General features: G+C 41.3%; 1 long non-coding RNA gene across 1 annotated transcript; it reads right to left on the bottom strand.

Moving 5' to 3' along the window:
* Positions 1–3,076: 3,076 nt before the first annotated feature.
* On the bottom strand, positions 3,077–3,657 carry LOC119280811. Its single transcript, XR_005138184.1, has 3 exons — positions 3,410–3,657; positions 3,209–3,276; positions 3,077–3,110 (listed from the first exon to the last, which is right to left on the bottom strand). It is a non-coding gene; the product is annotated as an uncharacterized LOC119280811 (long non-coding RNA).
* Positions 3,658–7,770: the final 4,113 nt, after the last annotated feature.

The raw sequence follows: 7,770 nt of genomic DNA on the forward strand, positions 1-7,770 counted from the left end.
AAGGGCGACTACTCCATCATGAGCTCCATCTGACAGACGAACTCGGTGTTTGTATGCACTAGTAGAAAAGAGGGCTTTGGTCCACCCTGGGTTAGCCCATTAGTCCCGGTTCAGTCTAGAACCGGGACTAATGGGGGCATTAGTCCCGGTTTGTGCGCCCAGGGGCCACGTGGGCCATTTGTCCCGGTTCGTCTGGACCTTTTAGTCCCGGTTGGTGCCACGAACCGGGACTAAAGGGTGCGATGCCAATTAGTCCCGGTTCGTGGCACCAACCGGGACTAAAGGGTTAGACCTTTAGTCCCGGTTCGTGCCACCAACCGGTACTAATGTGGTTTGAAGCATTAGTACCGGTTCATGGCACGAACCGGTACTAAAGGTCCCATTTTCAAACTCTACCCCCCCCCCTTGGATCGCCTTTTCAGTTTTAAAAAAAATAAAAGAAAATGATGAAAATGTCAAAAAATAAAAGAAAATAAGTTTCCCATGTGATATGTTGTCTAGTTGTTGGGAAAATTTGCAAATATGAATTTCGACTTTATTTGCAAAATCTCTCGAGAATTTGTAAAAATGGGCATAACTTTTGCATACTAACTCGGATGAAAAAAAATTTATATGAAAAATCATCTACTCGAAAAGTTACATCCGAATTAACCGGGGGAACCCCGTTAAACATTTTCAAAATCCTCAAAAACCTAACAGAAAAAAAGTTACGTGCCTTTTTAGATCTAGAGTGGAAAAAATCGAAAAAAAATTCAAACTGTGGTCAAACAATGGTCAAACTAATTATTCTACAATATTAGTGTTACTAAATAATTATTTCAGTTATTTTGAATTTTTGTCAAATCTGGTCAAACTGTGGTCAAACAATGGTCAAACTGTGGTCAAACAATGGTCAAACAATGGTCAAACTAATTATTCAAGAAATATTAGTGTTACTAAATAATTATTGTTTTTTAAAACAATAGTTTCAAACTCAAAATAGTGAAATGTGTCACTTCATGCTCAAGCAAAATTCCTGAAGGTTAATAGGATTGACATCTTACTATTGTCAGGAAAACAACAAGTGCAGACTTGGAAACAAGGGAGAATAGAACCCGGAAGTTAAGCGTGCTCAGGCTACGGGAGTGGGAGGATGGGTGACCGTTTGGGAAGTTAGATGATTTGGAATGATGAGGGGTGATTAGAGATTAGAGGATAAATTGAGCAGTGATGAGGGGTGGTGATTAGAGATTAGAGGTTAAAATAATTCAAAAATTTGAAAATAAAAAAAATTCAAAAAAAAATGGTAAAATTTCCTTTAGTCCCGCCAACCGGGATTAAAGGTGGAGCTCCACGTGGCTGCGGCCTTTAGTCCCGGTTAGTTTAAGAATCGGGACTAAAGGGGAGAGGCATTAGTAACGACCCTTTAGTCCCGGTTCAAAAACCGGGACTAAAGGGCCTTACCAACCGGGACAAAAGCCCCTTTATCTACTAGTGATGTGAAGCGGTGAGGACGACATTGGAGCCCCGCTTAAATAGACGTGACCAGACGAGGCGAAGGGACGAAAAGCCATGGGAAACCGGCTTCAATGCGACACAACAACCGGAGTAGGCTTCTCGGTCGCCGTCTTGTCATTGAAGTCATGCCGCGTGCTCGTCCGGTCACGTCGCGTCGCTCTGACCGGCATCAATTTCGCTATGGAGTCACAGTGACAGGCATGAATGTGTGGCAACCGCTTCACCCAGAGAGGGTTTTGTGTGGGACTAGGGTGGCGAACGCGTAGGTGGTAGCGGTCGGTATGCTGACAAAGCCCCCCTTGTTTACGATTAATTTGCAGGAAAATGGACAAATGGGCCAGTTTGCGGACCGATGGGGTACCGCGTTGGATGACAAATTGCACCCTCAATTGATTTACAATCCTCATCTTCGAAACCAATCACATTGAACACTTTTTTGTGTTCAACTTTTGGCCAAATAGGGCTATATTTGTTTGTAAAATTTTATTTTTAATTGGTTCAGCAAAAACAATTGAAAATCTCCCAGGATACTGATCATCATATGGACAATTTGTTTTTCGGTTCAAATTTGAGGCCAAATTTTGGTTGAAAAGAATTGACAATTCATTGGAAAGATGACTCCAAATTTGATGAAAATTTCCGAGAGTAATAGTCATCATATGCCTGTCATTGTGTCAAGATTTCATCAAATTCTGGACACTTTTTTCGGTTCAAAATTTGGTAGCTAGATCATCAACAAAGAACATATCTTTGGTTATGTGCATGTCGATCACCATTGATTTTCCTTTTGCGGGTATCTTCAGTCCTAATGTTATGTACAATAGCCGAGAAACAATATGGACCATGATACACACACCACAAAAATGAACAGAAGCAAACTTAACGCTGGACACATCCAACGTTTTACGCATGCTAAACATGGATTAAGCCATATTTTTCGGTAAGACATGGACCATGGCAGCATGAACGATACTCAAGAATTCAAGATAAGTTCATCTACCAACATTACAAACAGTCATTCCTCAAGACTCAAGCATCTAGGACTGATTTGAAATACCGAGACATAAATGCCCTGAATCTTAATTTGTATTCCTTCGGTGAGATTACTGTTGGAGATAGATTCTTGGAAATAACAAGGTATGTCTTCACCCACGACTCTAGTTGTTTGTCCCAGGCATATTGCCTCAAGTAATCTTTTATTCTAAATACAAATTCCTTCTTCTGTTTGTCCACTCCAACTAACATGGAGTAATCCATGAAATTCATGCTCTGGAAACACAAGAGATGGAACTTGTAAGCTAATGTAATAAGCATACGCCCAAATGCATATGAAGTCGATGAAAACAAAACAACGGGCACACTTACACATAAAAATGACGTATGGTTCCAAAGAGCACATTCCAGGAAGTTTTTGGTTTTTCCTTTAATGTGGATAGGCATGGTAGGCATGTCTTCAATAAATTTTTGACCCAACAATACACTCTTGGGATTTGTTGATCAGCAGCATATCATGAGAAAAGAGCACCCTTCAGATCATATCTACGACCAAATAAAAGATTCTCCATGATCACGAAACTAATCCTTGCCTCCTTACCATTCCTAATTTCCTTGACCTGCAATAGTAGTTAGAGAGAATTAGAACATGAACATTATATAGCGCATGAACTAACAGTATAGAGATTTGCAAAAAAAAAAAAATAAGTTCCTGGACCTGATGTATTCCCAGATTTTTTGCAAGGCAAACTCTTTAATAGGTGATTTCTCAGCAAGCTGATCCTTCTCTGAAATTATGCCACCACGAGAATTGTCAAAATTCTCAGAAGAATTTATAACTGCTTCCAGTCTTTCCACTCCAATATTTAGGACAGATTGTGTGTCCCATTTGGTCAGAAGAAGAATCAACGAGGCTTACCTTAAGTTCGTTCGTTTCTTGTGCAAGCATACTACTAACTTCCAAAAATAATCCCTCATATGTTGAACAGTGTGTTCTTCTCCATGGCTTCACCATAACATAGACAACATTTTAGCGGGCAGATATTTTCAGCCTAAAATATTGTCAATGCAGCTATAATACAATCTTCACAAACCACGTGCAAAGTATAAAAAATATTGTATCCGTGTCCAATGTCTTGTACCATAACCAACCAAGTAACACTTTGGTTGTGCCCTGGATTAGTACGGAAAAAAGACAGCTACCATAAACAATAATGAAGCATTATGACTGTGTGCTTCTAAACTACTACTAAAACCATAACTAAAATTGTAGCTGCATGCAAAGAACCACACCAGCAAAAAGCTTACACCCGTACTTCAGTCAGAATTGTTCTGAATGCTGAATTTCCTACTGGCCGTCTGTGAAGGACCAAAACCAAAATGCTCTAATCTGTTTCATCCAATGATTGTTCAAACACTGATGTTAAATTATCTATCTAACAAGTAAAACTCCCTTGGTGAAAGTACAATTTACAAGTTGGACTCCGTAACAAACCTGACAAGACGTCAATTAGTTGTTGCATGTGTTTAGACAATCGGAAAAAGGGATTTTCAGGATATGCTACCACTTGCCTTACTGACGCGGGGTAGGATGACCTGAAAACACAACTTAGGTGAGTGGCACTTGTCAATTTTTAATCAAAAATCCTCCAAAACTGCAGCTTCTTACTTGCATTTTGGAAATTACTATGTTCTTCAGTGTTATAAGCATGATTCAGCTTAATACATGCTACATATTGTTTTAGTACCGAGTGGGTAATCCACTTTACATCCAATGCTTAATACTTTTGTACGAATGGTATGTCTCTCTCTGAGGAGAAGGGCAGCAAGCTCACTCCAGAATCCAAATAAAGCAATTTAAGTGTCTCCATGTTCACCAGGACAACCAGAAATTCATCGAAAGAAGTCAAATGCAAACCTTAGTTCAGTGTATCCGAACATATCGGTCAGGTTCGAAAATATGGTAAAAACTACCTTTAGCAGACTTCGTTAAGAATATATCATCAGTATATAGCATGGTCATGAACCTGTTGTGAGTATACATGCCAGTTAACACATCAAAAAGAATATTAACCAGTGACTGCTACATAATACCATTAGTATCAGATGCAAACCGAACAGATCCAAACATGAACATCGACTATAAGTTGTCTTAATTTTAGATGTGAACATCCAAACATGGTGATTTCTGAAATTGAACCAGGGAATCAATTGCTAAAATTAAACATGAACATGAACATCCAAACATGGTGATTGCTGATATTAAACAAGGCAATCCAGACATGATGATTGCTGAAATTAAGCAAGGGAATTGATTGATTACCACTGACTCGACTATGTGTTGGTGAAGCTACCGACGACGTTGCAGTTAAAGTACAGTGTTGCTGATGGTGGCCCCCTGATGTCTTCTCCTTGCCCTGGTCCAACAGGGTACAAGAGGCCATCACCTCATATGATTAAGCTGCAATGGAGTGGGGCAAGAGCACGGTAAGGGGCAGTAGATGGAATACCCTCTGCAGTGGAGATCTAGGCGGTGCAAGGATGAGGAGGAGGTAGCCCGGTGGCGGCATAATGGACGAAAACGGCAGCCAGCCGCTGTGGATACTGGCAGGGGGGCTAGGCGGCGCACGGGTGTAGGAGAATCCAGTCGGCCGCGGTGGAGATTGACAGGGGGAGGCGGCATAGGGGTAGGAGGAGAGCCCGACAGCGCCAAAGGTGGGCAGCGGAAGGTCGTGGCGGTGGGATAGGGAGAAAGAGGGCACACACTGAGATTTTGTTCCGTTCGTGGGCAGAGATGGGCCAGGTAATTTTGGCCCATTTTTAATTTGGTTTTATTATTTCATTGTTAAACTCTTCTATGTATTCTATAAAACGTCTCAAAAATCGTCTCTACCTATTTACACATGTAAAATTAATAAATGTGATAACCCAACAGGTTAAGATTTGTGGCGTTCTATACATCGTCTCAAGAAGCGTTTCTACATAATAGATGCTTCCTGGTATAGGGACGAATATAAAAGCGTCTTAGAAAAAGCGTGTCTACTGACATGTTTTGTTGTAGTGCATCCCTGTTGGTCTCCAAGAAAACTGATAAAAACTATATTGAAGACACTGAGACAACCCCAAAGTCCGGTCTTGATGTAGTATTCGAGTTACTGGCTACTACTGCTGGCATTAACTCTTCGAACTCGTTGCCTAAATCAGTTCGGCTTCTTGAGTCTCAAATTCAAGTTGAAAGACATCAATCAGATGTTATGCGACAGGAAGCCGAAGGACTGAGGAAGTCCCTGCAGAATTTAGATGCATACTTTCTGGTGCAACAGCAAGTGCTGGAGGACTTAAGTGCCAAACAAGAAAAAGTTGATAAGCTTGCTAAGCATCTTGTCAGCATTATAGGTACCCATAATATTATTTCTTGAGCTCTTCTGAAGTGGTTTCAGTTCTGAACTTGTTTTGCTACGACGTTTATATGCTGCTGTGTTCCCTATATTTGCACTGGTGGCGAACTTTGATGCCCAGTGGATGTAATATGTGTAATATCCGTGATAGCCTAGCGTAAGTTGCTTGCTTATTTATTTCCTTATTGTCTTGTTTATTTCTTTGCTTGTAGTCAGTGCAGTTCTTTTTCCGCGGTTTGCTAGTGGCTGCAATAACCTATTTTTTAAAACTAGGCCACAATAACCATGGGTTACATATTTATTGTAGTTACCATTTTCCTACTACGGGCCGTAGAAACAATGGGCCTTCTACGGGTGATAGAAACAATGGGCCTTATACGGGTCGTAGACACAATGGGCCTTCTACGGGCCGTATCATCAATGGGCCTTCTACGGGCCGTATCATCAATGGGCCTTCTACGGGCCGTATGATCGGTTGGCCAAATATGGGCCAATAATAGACCCCATTATGGCCGTAAACGGGCTAGAATTGGAATCATCTGTTCATGGGCCGACCATAATGGGCCGTCGTTAATCGGCCATATTTGATGACACTATGAAAACAGCCCAACATATTAATGGGCCACAAACGGGTCGACTGTAACCTTGGGCTGAATTTAGCCCACAAGTAGAAAATGACAGTAAAGGGCCGTAAGTAAACGAATGCTGGAAATGAGCCCAAGAATAAATGGGCTCTGAGAAGGCCGAAAGATAACATGGCCTGGAAACGGCCCAACGGAATAACGGACCGTTGATGGGTATAAAGAGATACACTGTTCATTACGGTCCAGTTTCACCACAGGCCGTTAATGGTTATAAAGTGATACAATGTTCATTACGGGTCAGTTTCACCATGGGCCATTAATAGGCCAAGAGTTACAAAGGGCCTCATATGGGTAGAAAGACGTCTTGGGCCATACATGAGCCAGAAGTGAAAACAGGCTGGAATTATATTGGATGGTCCAGATGACGCTACTGGGTCTAATTCGGATAGGGCGTAACAGGCCCTGGGTTAGCGGCCTATAAATGAGCTATATGCGAACATGTCGTTAATAGGCTTTCCATGGGCCAGCCCGCCACCTTTTGACCAAGTCAAACGGGCCGGCCTTTTCACAGGAATGGGTCTCTGTTGGGCCGTGCCAAGTGTCGATGTATCATAGGCGCCTTCTGTCCAATGAGTGGATGACATCTGTCTCAATGATAAGCCGACACGTGTTTCCTTCAGCCAATGATGATTTTACACGTGAAAAATCCCCATTGGTCGGGGCTGTTAACGGGTTATCGGATCCAAAACCGGACCCGATAGCTTAATGACGTTCCGTTACTGTGGATGCCACGTGTCGGTCATCCTTGACGAAAGCACTACTGTGACGCGCGATTTATCGTCATGGAAGTGAACACTTCCATGATGATAATTTTGGTAATGTCATGGAACACTTCTACGACAATACATGTATGACTATCTTGATTTTGTCATAAAATCGTCATGGATATACATGCATGACAAAAAAACGCGACCTACCGTGACAAACACGTATCATTACGGAAGTGTATTTTTTTATAGTGATATATGTCTATTTTATTTGATTGGCGACCCAACTGAGCCACTACACCATAGTTATCTATCTATCTATCTATCTATCATATATATCTATCTATCTTCTATTATATTATTAAAACAATAAAAAACGAACAGCTAAGATTTAACAATAGAAAAAGAGGTCAAAAGTACGGCTGTGATTTATCTCTAGAGTTTTAGCAAAAGCGATGAGTTAAAAGTCCATCGATGAAAAGAAAGAGTCCATGTCAAATACGGCTATGCACTTGTTGGAAAAAATTCCAG

The sequence above is a fragment of the Triticum dicoccoides genome, chromosome 3B, assembly GCF_002162155.2.
Source record: "Triticum dicoccoides isolate Atlit2015 ecotype Zavitan chromosome 3B, WEW_v2.0, whole genome shotgun sequence".
Taxonomy (NCBI): Eukaryota; Viridiplantae; Streptophyta; class Magnoliopsida; order Poales; family Poaceae; genus Triticum; species Triticum dicoccoides.